Source organism: Mirounga angustirostris, unplaced genomic scaffold (assembly GCF_029215605.1).
Source record: "Mirounga angustirostris isolate CCGP_5_RB_7025 unplaced genomic scaffold, mMirAng1.0.hap1 SCAF_11, whole genome shotgun sequence".
Lineage (NCBI taxonomy): Eukaryota > Metazoa > Chordata > Mammalia > Carnivora > Phocidae > Mirounga > Mirounga angustirostris.
The window spans coordinates 16054049-16066407 of record NW_026991719.1 but is presented as its reverse complement, the minus strand read 5'-3'; the positions used below and the strand labels follow the sequence as shown (position 1 = coordinate 16066407).

The 12359-nt window shown below is 40.7% G+C and overlaps 1 protein-coding gene across 6 annotated transcripts in view; it reads left to right on the top strand.

Annotated features, from left to right (window-relative positions):
• The first annotated feature begins 1282 nt into the window (after nucleotides 1-1282).
• The window catches only part of BCLAF3 (BCLAF1 and THRAP3 family member 3), a 59239-nt gene continuing 48162 nt past the window's right edge, over nucleotides 1283-12359 (top strand). For 4 of the 6 annotated variants that reach the window (XM_064573858.1, XM_045875706.2, XM_064573857.1 and 1 more), the window contains exons 1-2: nucleotides 1283-1409; nucleotides 3796-3967. The gene's annotated coding sequence lies outside the window, so the exon portion shown is untranslated. The remainder of the gene's footprint in view (nucleotides 1410-3795; nucleotides 3968-12359) is intronic. The other 2 variants (XM_064573859.1, XM_045875697.2) reach the window with 1 other exon arrangement.

Sequence of the window (12359 nt, the reverse complement as noted above, 5' to 3'; positions counted from 1 at the left end):
GTGTGAAGAGAGGAAAATGATCATTGCTATGGGGCTTAAAGAGAGTAGTAAGAGTTAATAACAGCAATTACTGGAAATGAGAGAGGTCACGTAAAAGAGGCACCAAGGTTCTAGCGGGTATCCATACATTTGTAGTGACATCATTCTGTTATAGTTGTGTGACTTTTTCTTCCCAAGTGGTACTTGAAAACACAGATGTAGGAATGGAAAATGCAGATAACTGGAGTGTTTAAAAGGTGGTGGTTTGATGTTACCATGTTGTCAAAGGGCAATTCCAGGGGCTCTGCTTACAAGAGTTGTTGAAGTCAAAGGCCATGGACTTAAATCAGGTAGAAGGTTCAGGGGATGTGAGAACTCTCTGGTCTTTGAAGACCAAGTTCATTGGGAATAAGGGAGAGATAGGACTGCAAGGATGAGGACTGTGAGTCCAAATAAATAGGATTTGAAATAAATCTCTAAGGTTTTAGAGATGGAGCTGTATAAAGTGATGAATGTCTAGATTTGCTAGAATATGTGGCTGGGAATGGGTGGATAAAGTAGAGTAGAGGTAAATTCATCTGGGTTGGGGAAGTTAAGGAAACATGGCTCAATCATGGGTGTTGGGCTCATTGGGATGATGGCTGTAATTCAGTTTAGATGGAGAGGAAAATTCTAATGCAATCAGCTGGCAGTGACAAGGGAGGGTAAAAGGTGATACTACTAGATGACGTGGACTCTGAAAGAGAAATCTTGCAGGGAGTAAAAACTATATCAAAGTGTCTAGTGAGAAAGCTCCAGGAGGGAGGATATACTACTTTCGGGGCTGGTGGATGGAGTGGGGGAAGAGAGAAATCAAGAGAGCAGACAAAAGTGAGTATTTTGAATTGGATGGTGGGGAGATGTTGGTGGGGAGACCTATTTGGGAGGTCCAGAGCGGAGGTTTAGTTTTCTGGGTAGAAACTTAATTTGTGGAAAGCCCATGGGACCAAGCTCCTGTCTCTGGTTGAGGGATGAGCTCCAACATCCAGGATCCCAGGGTCGCAGGACCTGGAACGCTTCGTGCAGCGCTTCTTTCCCGGCGGACTGGCCGCACGCAGCGCATGCGCCCTGGACAGAGCGGCAGAGGTGGGAACGGCCGGCAGAGGGCGCAGGCGCTCTGGCCGGAGCAGTCCAGGCGGGGCACCCTCCCTGCGAGGGAGTTGAGAGCCGGGGTCGGTGGGACAGCCGGCCGGCGCGAGGCCGAGGACAGTGGGCGGGACCAGAGCGGGGGCGGGGCGAGGCGGTTCCGGAAGGAAGTGGTTCCGGGTCCCGTGGCCCGGCGGTTGTAGCCGCGGTACCTCTGCTGTGGGAGGCGGCGGCCGCGTGAGGGGCGAGGCCCAAGGGGCTGGCGGCGGCCGGGCTGGCGGCGGCGGCAGGGACTTCCCGGCGGGGTAAGCGGCCCCGGGGGGCGGGCGGGGCGAGGAGGCTCCGGCCCGCAGGGAGGGCGTGTCCGTCGCCCGGGAGGGGCGGTCTTGGGGCGGCGGGTGGGACGGCGGGTGGGGCGGTGGGGAGGATGCGCAGGCTGGTCTCGGACTCCCGGGGGACCTCTCGCCTCCCACTGCCTCAGGCCACTGGCGCGGCGACCCGGGCACCTGCTGCCGTGGCTCTGATCCTTCCCCCGTCGTCCGGCAGGCTGCGGCCCCGGCGGTTCGGAGTGACTGTCATGGGGACAGGGGGGTGGTGTTCAGGGACCGTTCCCTTGTCCCTGGGGCGAACCCGGACGCGTAGCCTGCGGGACCCGAGCCGAGGAGACCCTTGCTTTGTCCTCCGGAGGCTCTCCGGCCACGAGCGGCATCTTCTTCTGGTAACGTCCAGAATGAGTCGTGAAGGATGCTCTTTATCCTGCGTTGCAAAATAAAACTTGTGTTTTTAGAAACGTATCTTGAAAATTGGCTCATCTCCTTGTGCTTTTCTAAGATGTATTAAGAAACTGGGCCGGTCACTGTCAGGATTGTCCTGTCGGGAAGTCAGGAGGAAAGAAATGGGAGAGAAACTTATTCTCCCAAATATTTTCCTGCCAAGGTGCTTTTTGAGCTGTCTCCTATGTGACTGCTTTTCTTTTCTGGGAACAAAGTAAAAACTACAGGTAGAAATCAGGAAGGTCTGTCTGACTTCTGGCCCAGCAACCTTTTTAGCATTTTTCTGAATGAGAACTGGGATGAATGAGACTGGAATTTGGAAAGGAAAGATTTTGGTGGGGATTCATAATGAGAGCTTTATTTTTCTTTTTTTAAAAAGATTTATTTATTTATTTGAGAGAGCAAGAATGAGAGAGAGAGAGTACATGAGAGGGGGGAGGGTTAGAGGGAGAAGCAGACTCCCTGCCGAGCAGGGAGCCCGATGCGGGACTCGATCCCGGAACTCCAGGATCATGACCTGAGCCGAAGGCAGTCGCTTAACCAACTGAGCCACCCAGGCGCCCCATGAGAGCTTTATTTTTCAATGGTATTTTAATTGTTATGATATGCTAATGTTTATTAAATGTTATTTTTTAACTGTACTTCTAGAATGGCTACTAAAACGATCTTTTGAAAGCCCCCGCTGTTGTTTCACAGCCCTCCCCCTTTAAAGGTCTTGTTAGAAATATTTTTATATAGAAACATTTGGTAACACATTTATTTACAAAATTTCTAACATATGCAAAACCATGATGAAGAAGATACACTGTTTCACCAATCCAAGTAACCATTATGAATATGGTTACTGGGTATACATTTCCATTCTCTTTCTGTGCAGAGATGAATGTATGGATTTTTCTAAAGTGGATTCTCTTTTGTAACCATTTTTTTCCCTGACTTCATAGCATGCCATTGCATGGCTCTCATAATTTATTTAGTTGGTTATTCCATTTTTCACTACTTAAATACATTGTTGAAAAAATGTAAAATCTGCACACCCATCATTACTTCTTAGTGTACATTCCTAGATGATAGAATTGTTGGGTTTTTTTTTTTTTAATGTAAATTGCTCAGTTTCCCTCTGGAAAGAATGTGCTATTTTGCACTCCCACCAACAATCTGTGAGTGTCTTTTTCTACATCCTAGCAAAAGGCAGCATTTAAAGAATTTCTACAGGATCACTTTTGGGCCCTTTCTGTTCTTCTCTCCAACCAGGTACCATTATCATTCTCTAGCTATCACTTTTCATAAATTTGTTGATAGCAATTCAGTTTCTCATCTTTTATTCCACTTTTACCAGGTTAGTAAAGAAGTGTTACCCATGTGAGGCAAAGGTATCATAGAGTGAACAGGAGATTTGAACTCAGAACTTCCTTGAATTCCAGTATCTCTGATGTCCTGCACAAATCACTTACCTTTTCTAAGGGACAATTTCCTCAACTCTAAACTAGATAATTATAGTGCACTTATCTTTTTTTATAGGGTGGTTATTTAAGGGTCAAATAGGACATTTATGGAAGGTATGTTTAAACATACTTTGTCTTGTTGCCAGTTATTGCCATATTGTAAAAATTTCAGAGCACAAAAGCATCTTGATTTTTTAAAGTAAATTTCTGAATTCAAAAAGCCATTCTGTGATACCCTTTGCCCCATGCTCTTTCACTTCTTAAATTTGAAGTTTTTTTTTAATTCTGTCCTAGATTATATTCAGAATGCTATCAGAGTTATGAAATTAGGTGAATGAATGAATCTGCACAAATACTGAAGGAGCAAATATTTAAAGGCACTATACGTAAAGCTGAGGGGGACAAATATAAAGCTAAATAAAACACAATCCTTGAGATCATGATAAATAAAACATAGTCTTTGTACCCTACAGCTACAGAACGTTCAGGCAGCTAGAGGGCAGAAAAGCTGCTTTCCAAATTTAGATGGCAATTTTAGATGTGATGCAGGATGTCAACTATTCTCAAGTATCCTAAAGTCTAATTCTGCTGACCGAGCATCTGCGCAGATGACCAGGCAGTCTCTTCAGGGTCATCTTTCTAAAGGTAAGAATTGCGAGTTGGGGAAGTGTTAGTATTTGAGTCTGAGAATTTGGATTCTGGTTTCAGGTCCTTCACCTGGGGCAGATTGGTTAGCTTTTTTGAAGTTTGTTTTTTTCACCTATAAAATGGAGATTAATTCCAGCTTCCTCAGAGTTTGTTGTGAGGATTAAATGAGATATGATTTGTAAGACACTTAGTGAACCAGGAAGTACTAGCACTCCCGTGGCCCTTCTTATCCACTGAAAACTTAGCATCTTGGGAAAGAAACTAGGTCTCTTACAACTTTGTGTGCCTCCCCACTACTAGTCATTGGTACTTAGTAATGTTTGCTAAATTAACATAAAATATGACTGCTGATAAAAATTTAGTATGGACCGTTGAAGAAGGAAATATGTAAATGTGGGATAGTGAGAGAAATTGACTACATTATTTGGAGTTTTATTAAGGAATCAAAGGAAACACTGAACTAATTGGACACAGGTTCATCTCTACTATGAGTGTCATTCTATATTATATCCCCAGTGCCAGGCACATAGTCCCTCCTTATCAATAATAAACCTATCCCTAGATCCCTGTCACCCAGCTACAACCCAGTTTCTTCCTCCTTTTCCAGTAAGCCTGTTAGAAGAAGTTGGGTTTTTTTGTTGTTGTATGTGTGTGTGGTTTTTTTTTTAAGATTTTATTTTTAAATCTCTGCACCCAACATGGCACTTGGCAACCCTGAAATCAAGAGCTTCATGGTGCACTGACTCAGTCAGGTGTCCCAAGAAGGAATCATTAATAATTAGCTTACTTAAGTCTCCTTATCTTCCACTTAGTCCTGAAGCCATGTGTTCACACTTTTTTATTCCTTTTATTGGACCTCTATGCAGCTTTTATCGTGAAAGTCTCCTTTCTTGAAATATTCTTTAATTTATGAGGTTCTGTGCTCTAGGGTTCCCTCCTTCCTCAGAGGATGTTCTTTCTCTGTCCCCTTGGCTGGTTCATCTTCCTTGAAAGGTTGATGTTCCTATAGGCTTGATCCTTCTCATGATACACCAGGTCTGGAATGATTTATAGAGCACTGAGGCTGTCTGGTGTTTGAAGGTTTGGTAGAATTCTCCTGTGAAACCATCTGGGCCTGATGGTTTTTCAGGGATATTTCCTTAATAACTTTATTTCTTCTATGAAAATTGGTCTGTTTAAGCTTTCTTTTTTTTTTAGCTGTAAAAACTAGGGTTTATTCATTTATTTATTTTTTGGTTTCGGGAATAGAATTTAGTGATTTATCACTTACTTATAACACCCAGTGCTCATCACAAGTGCCCTCAATACCCATCACCCATCTAGACCATCCTCTACCCACCTCCCTCCATCAACCCTCTGTTTGTTCTCTATTGTTAAGAGTCTCTTATGGTTTCCTTCCCTCTCTCTCCTTTTTTCTTCCTTCCCATATATTCATCTGTTTTGTTTCCTAAGTTCCAGATATGAGTGAAATCATATGGTATTTGTCTTTCTCTGATTGACTTATTTTGCTTAGCTGTTTAAGCTTTCTAACTATAATGGGGTCAATTTTGGTAGTTTGTATTTTTCTAGCAAATTATCTCTATTGTCTGGCTTTTCAAATTTATTAGGTGGAGAGCTACACAGTAATCTCTCATGATTTAAAAAATTTTCTTCTATTTCAGTGGTTGCTTTCTCCCTCACTCTCTCTTATTTTTGTATATTTGTGTTTTCCCCTTTTTCTTAATCACATTATGTAGTGGTTTACCTATTTTAATTTTTTTCAAAAACTACAGAATTTTAGGGGCGCCTGGGTGGCTCAGTTGGTTGGGTGACTGCCTTCGGCTCAGGTCATGATCCTGGAGTCCCGGGATCGAGTCCCGCATTGGGCTCCCTGCTCGGCAGGGAGCCTGCTTCTCCCTCTGACCCTCCCCCCTCTCATGTGCTCTCTCTCTCTCATTCTCTCTGTCTCAAATAAATAAATAAAATTAAAAAAAAAAACTACAGAATTTTATATTATTACTCAGATCTAGTTTTCTGTTCTCTGTCTCATTCACTTCCTCTGTTTTTATCTTTATTATTTCCTTCCTTGTGCTTTCTTTTGGTTTACCTTATTTTTTTTTAACCTTGGAAATGAATTTATATTACTTCACTTTATTGATAAATATGTTTAGAGCAACAAATTTTCCTTTGATCACCGCTTTAAATATATCCCATAGAATGTGATATGTAGTGTTCTCATTGTCATTTCTTTAAAAATCTATAATTTCAGTTATAGGATTCTCAGTTATTTAATAGGAGGTTTTTAAATTTCTAGGTGGAAGAGCTTTTATTTTTATTAATAAATTTAGTTTTATTACATTATGATCAGAGGATATTTATAATACTTCTATTTCATGGCAGTCACTGATGTTTTCTTTGTGACATAATATGTGAGTACTTTTGGTGACTGTGGCTTGGGCATGAGATAAGAATGTATATTCTCTAGTATCAGAGTGTAGAGTTTGATAAATATCCTTAAGATTTACTCTTGATTATGCTGTTTAGATCTTCTATCTCCTTATTTCTCGACCACTGAATTGTCTAATATACCACTCAGAGTGCATAAAGTCTCCTGTTATTAGTGTGTTTCTGTGTCCCTTGCATCTCAAGTAGTTTTTGTTTCATAAAGGTGGTTGCTGTGTTATATTCATGTGAATGTGTATTTTAATGTGTTCTGTCTAAATCATGGATTGTAGCTTTTAGCATTAACTAGTGTCGCTCTCTCTCTCTTTTTTTTTTTTTTTTTTTTGTGGTCATGATGAAGTTTTAGGACTTGAATTCTTTGCCTGATCCCAGAAATGCCACCCTGCTCTCTTTTTGTTACCAATTGCCTGGTATACTTTGGCCATCCTTTCATTTTTAATGTTTCAACATCACTTTGTTTTAGATGTATCTTGTACAACTCCTTGAGTTTTGTTTTGCAAGCCAGATTGAAACTTTTTATTTTAATAGGTGAGTTAAGCCCATTCACATTTACTGTGAGGACTAATATATTTGACCTCAACTCTATCATAATATTTTGTTATATTTGCTGTTTCTTTGGCTATGAGGTGTATTTTTTGCTCTTTTATTTTAAAAATTGGGGGGGTGGTATTTAGGAAGGCTTGTATTTTTGTTCTTATGGTTGACCTTTGTCCTTATACCTTTATAAATGCCCTTACTCCCCTGGTTGTTTATTTAAACTTGTGTGTGTGTGTGTGAAAAAAATACATTGTATTCATGAAATCATAGTAGGTTAATGATAGGCAGCGGTGAGATTCTTTATCCACTTCCAGGTCCTTCTGTTGAAAAACTGATGGTAACACCTAGCCCCTGTAGCCAAGAGCATTAATCCATGTTCTGGTCTCCTCAGGGCTTCCTCTGATTTGCTGGTCACCCTCTTGTTCTGTGGGCTCTAACTCTGTCGGGTTCTGTGCTGAGATTGTGGTTTCTTTGTTGCAAAGGCTTTCCTGGGGAATTCTCTGCATTTGTAAATGCTGGGTTCCTATTTAGTATGAAATTTTTGTCAGTTGATTTTTTTTCTTTTTGGTAATGTCTTTACTGAGATATGATTAACATATCACACAATTCACGCATTGAAAAGTGTGCACCTCAGTGTTTTTTGGTGTATGCAGAGTTGTGTAGCCATCACCACAGTCCAGTTTTAAAACATATTCATCATCCCCCAAAGAAACCCTGTGTCTATTCTCCCCAGTACCCCACCACCCCACCACCCCACCCAGGCAACCACGAGTCTACTTTCTGTTTCTGTGGATTTGCGTATTCTGAACCTTTCATATAAATGGAATCATACAATATGTGGTCTTTTGTAACTGGCTTCCTTCCCTTAGCATAACGATTTCAAGATTCATTCCTGTTTGACCATGTGTTAGTACTTCATTCCTTTTTATGGCCAAATAATGTTCATTTGTATGGGTATACCACATTTTGTTTATTCACTTATCTCTGGGCAGTAGAATTGTTTCTACTTTTTAGCTATTATGACTAATGCTGCTATGAATATTTGTGTACAAGTTTTTGTGTGGACATATTTTTATTTGGTTATATATGTAGGAGTAGAATTGCTGGGTCATATGGTAACTCCGTTTAATTTTTTTTAAAGATTTATTTATTTAATTTTTGAGAGAGAGAGAGAGAGAGCATGAGTGGGAGGGGCACAGGCAGAGGGAGAGAGAATCCCAAGCAGACTCCGCACTGAGTGCAGAGCCTTACACGGGGCTTGATCTCATGACCCTGAGCTCACAACCTGAGCCAAAACCAAGAGTAGGACGCCCCCCAGACTGCATCCCCCAGGTACCCCTGTTTAATTCTTTTTTAAGATTTATTTTTAGATTTTATTTGTTTATTTATTTGAGAGAGAGAGAGGGAGGGAGGGAGGGAGAGAGCGAGAGTGCACGAGTGGAGGGAGGAGCAGAGGGAAAGGGACAAGCCTACTCCGTACTGAGAGCAGAGCCCAACACAGGGATCTATTCCACCACCCTGAAATCATGACCTGAGCTGAAACCAAGAGTTGGATGCTCAACCGACTGGGCCACCCAGGTGCCCCTCTGTGTTTAATTTTTTAAGGAACTGCCAGACTGTTTTCCCAAGCTGCTGCATCATTTTACATTTCCCCCAGCAATGTATGAGGCTTCCCTTATCTCTCCATCCTTTCAGCACTTGTTATAGCTATCTAGTTGGTGTGAAGTGGTATCTCATGATTTTGATTTGCATCTCCCTAATGATTAATGATGTTGAACATCTTTTTATGTGTTTATTGGGCATCTGTATACCTTCTCTGGAGAAATGTTGATTCAGCTGCTTTGCCCATTTCTTAATTGGGTTGTCTTTTATTATTGAATTGTAAGAGAGTTTTGGGTTTTTTTGTATATTCTAGATACAATCCTTTATCAGATATGATTTGCAAAAAATTTTCTCCCATTCTGTGGGTTTCCTTTTTGCTTTTTTGATAGTATCCTTTACAGTGTGAATGTTTTAAATTTTGATGATGCCTGATTTATCTATTTTTTCTCCTGTTGCTTGTGTTTTTAATGTAATATCTGATCTAAGGTCACAAAGATATTTACCTTTATGTTTTCCTCTTACAGTTTTAGCTCTCACATTTAGGTCTTTGATCCATTTTCAGTTAATTTTTTTTAAAAAAAGATTTTATTTATTTATTTGAGAGAGACAATGAGATAGAGAGAGCATGAGAGGGGATAGGGTCAGAGGGAGAAGCAGACTCCCCGCCGAGCAGGGAGCCCGATGCGGGACTCGATCCCAGGACTCCAGGATCATGACCTGAGCCGAAGGCAGTCGCTTAACCAACTGAGCCACCCAGGAGCCCCCAGTTAATTTTTGTATATGGTGTGAGGTAGGGTTGAACTTTATTGTTTTGCTTATGGATATGCAGTTGTCCCAGCACTGTGTGTTGATTTGTCTAACCTCTTAATATCTGATTTATCAGGTTTCCCCCCTCAGGATGCTTTAAACACATCTATTGCCTATACAACATTAAACTTTTACCATTATTTTCTTTTCCTGTCTCTTCTTCTCCCATTTTTTAGTTGTAGTTTTTCTACTTTGTCACAGTTTTGCCACAATTTTACATTAGTCTTTCACCTTCATCCTCCTCGTTCTTTTAATGTCTTATATGTACACTTACATATTTTTTAATGCTCACCATTGGTCCTTTACTGACATTTTCTCACTCATAATTTGATTGGATGAAACTCATCCTCTACCTAGTAGATTTCTCAGGAAGGGCTAGTTAAGAACAGAAATTCCCTATGTTCTTGTATGCTGAAAACTTTTTTTCTTTAGCTTTGATATTTGAAGGACAGCTTGACTGATATAAAATCCTTGGTTCACACTTAGTTTCACTGATTTTATTTTATTTTTTTATACTAAATGATGACCCATTGTTGCCTTGCTTTGTTAGTTTTGAAATATCTGATGCTAGTCTACTTCTTTTGGATTTATAAGTTATTTATTCTTTTTACCTAGAGGTCTTGAGGATTTTATCTTTTTTTAAAGATTTTGTTTATTTATTTATTTGAGAGAGAGTGTGCAAGAGCATGATGGGGGGGGAGGGGCAGAGGGAGAGAATCTCAAGCAGATTCCTTGCCCAGTGCAGAGCCCTGTGCAGGGCTTGATTCCATGACCCTGAGATCATAACAGGGGCTGAAACCAAGAGTCAGATGCTTAACGGACTGAGCCACTCAGGCCCCCTGAGGATTTTATCTTTATCTTTAAAATCAAATAGTTTTTACTAGGCTATGTTTCAGAGTTGATTGTTTTAGGTTAATTTTCCCAGGTATCTGGTGAGCCCTTCATTGTATAGATTCAGGTATTTTTCCATTTCTGAAACGTTTTTTCTTTCTTTCTTTCTTTCTTTCTTTCTTTCTTTCTTTCTTTCTTTCTTTCTTTCTTTCTTTCTTTCTTTCTCTCTCTCTCTCTCTCTTTCTTTCAGAGAGAGATAGAGCATGAGCAGTGAGGGACGGGCAGAGGGAGAGGGAGAGAGAATCTTAAGCAGACTCCATGCCCAGCATGGAGCCCGACATGGGGGCCAATCTCACAACCCTGAGATTATGATCTGAACCAATATCAAGAATCGGATGCTTAAGTGACTGAACCACCTAGGCGTCCCTGGAAAGTTTCCTGAATTTTAGTTTAAATATTAGTTTATTTCCATTGTTTCGTTTTTCTTCTCAGAGACTACACTAATACAAATATTATTCCTTCTTTACCTGTCTTCTAGTTCTACTACTTTCACTCTGACTCAATCTCTGTCTCACTCACTCACTCACACACTCACTCATTGTCATTTTCATTTTTTTTGTTGTCATTTTCCTGCTTTTCTTTGATGTCCCTTAGTAAATTTTCATTTGAGTTTATTCTCCCTTAGGACACCTTGTAATTTATCTTCACTTCTCAGATAATTTAGTCTTTTTTTCTCCCATTTTTTTCTCTGAGTTCAGTTAACTTTTCTTCTGTCATTTCACTCTTTTTTTTTTTTTTTTTTTTAATTTCTTTCCGTTCTTAGTTTTTAAGTTTCTGATTCAGGGTGAGGTTTTTAAAAAATATATCCTTAAATGCTTTTGGAGATATCTAATTCTGCTTGGAGTATAGACTTAGAGTTTTCTTCTGCTTCCTGTTTTTGGGGGGAGGAATTTTCCTCAGTTGAGGAATTCTCTTTTTTAACTTTCTTGTAAACTCATGGAAATCATTAGACTTTAAAATTTTGCAAATCTCATGAGTATGAAATGGTATCTTATTGTTTTAATTTTATCTTCCTGATTAGGTATAGTTGAGTATCTTTTCAGTTTATTGGACATTTATGTTTCCTTTTTATTGTAAACTCAAAGGATAGAGCTGGCATTTACTGAGGTGGGACAGAGACCATAGGAGGAGTAGATTTTGGAGGGAAGTCAGGAGTTTGCTCTTGGACATGTTTATAGAATCCAGTAGGTTGTTGGATATGTAAGACTGCAGTACAGAGGATAGGTGAGGGCTGGAGATATAAATTTGGGGGTTGTTAGTTTATAAAGAGTATTTAAAGCCATGAGACTAAGTGAGAGTGTAGACTGGGGAACGAGTGTAGATAATGAGAGGTCCAAAGACTGAAGTCACTATTTAGAGGACAGCTGGCTTCACTATTTAGGGGTCAGAGTGGTGAAGGAAGACATGAGGAGAAACCAGCAAAGGAGACAGAAGGAATTGTTAGAGGTAGGAGGAAAACCAGGAAAATGTAGTATTCTGTAATTCAAGTGAAGAAAATGTTTTTGGAAGGAAGGTATAATTGGCAAGTGCTACTGGTAGGTCCAGGATAAGGAGGAGAAATCTCCATTGGATTTAGTGACATGGATTTGATTAGTGATTTTGACTAGGGCAGTTTGGTGCAGTGGTGGATTAGAAGGCCAGATTGGTGAGGGGCCAACCAAGAATCGGAGGGAATGATTATGGTATACAGCAGCCCTTTGAGGAATATATGTTGGTTATAAATGGAGCGAGAAGGTGGTAGCCCCAGGAGGGTGTGGTTCTGGAGAGTTGGGGGCTTCACAAGAGGAAGGTTGTATGGCGATGGGAAGGATCTACTGAAGAGGGGAAGTGTGGTGGGAGGAAGAGGAGAATTGCTGGAGCTGGGTCTTTCACTTGAGTCAGGGGATGTGTCCAGTGCTGTCCTGGTAGACGTGGCCTCTTTTGGCACCAGCATCCTCTTCAGCATCTTCCTGGGAGTGTAGGTCCTTGCTGTCTAGTCATCTTTCTTGTTTAAGGGCAGAGGGGTTCATTCACTACCCCTGGTCCTGTACAGTTCACTCTGAAGTAGCAGTACAAACCAGTTTATCTACTGTTATTGACATCTCTTTCTCCCTGGTCACAAACCCTGCTG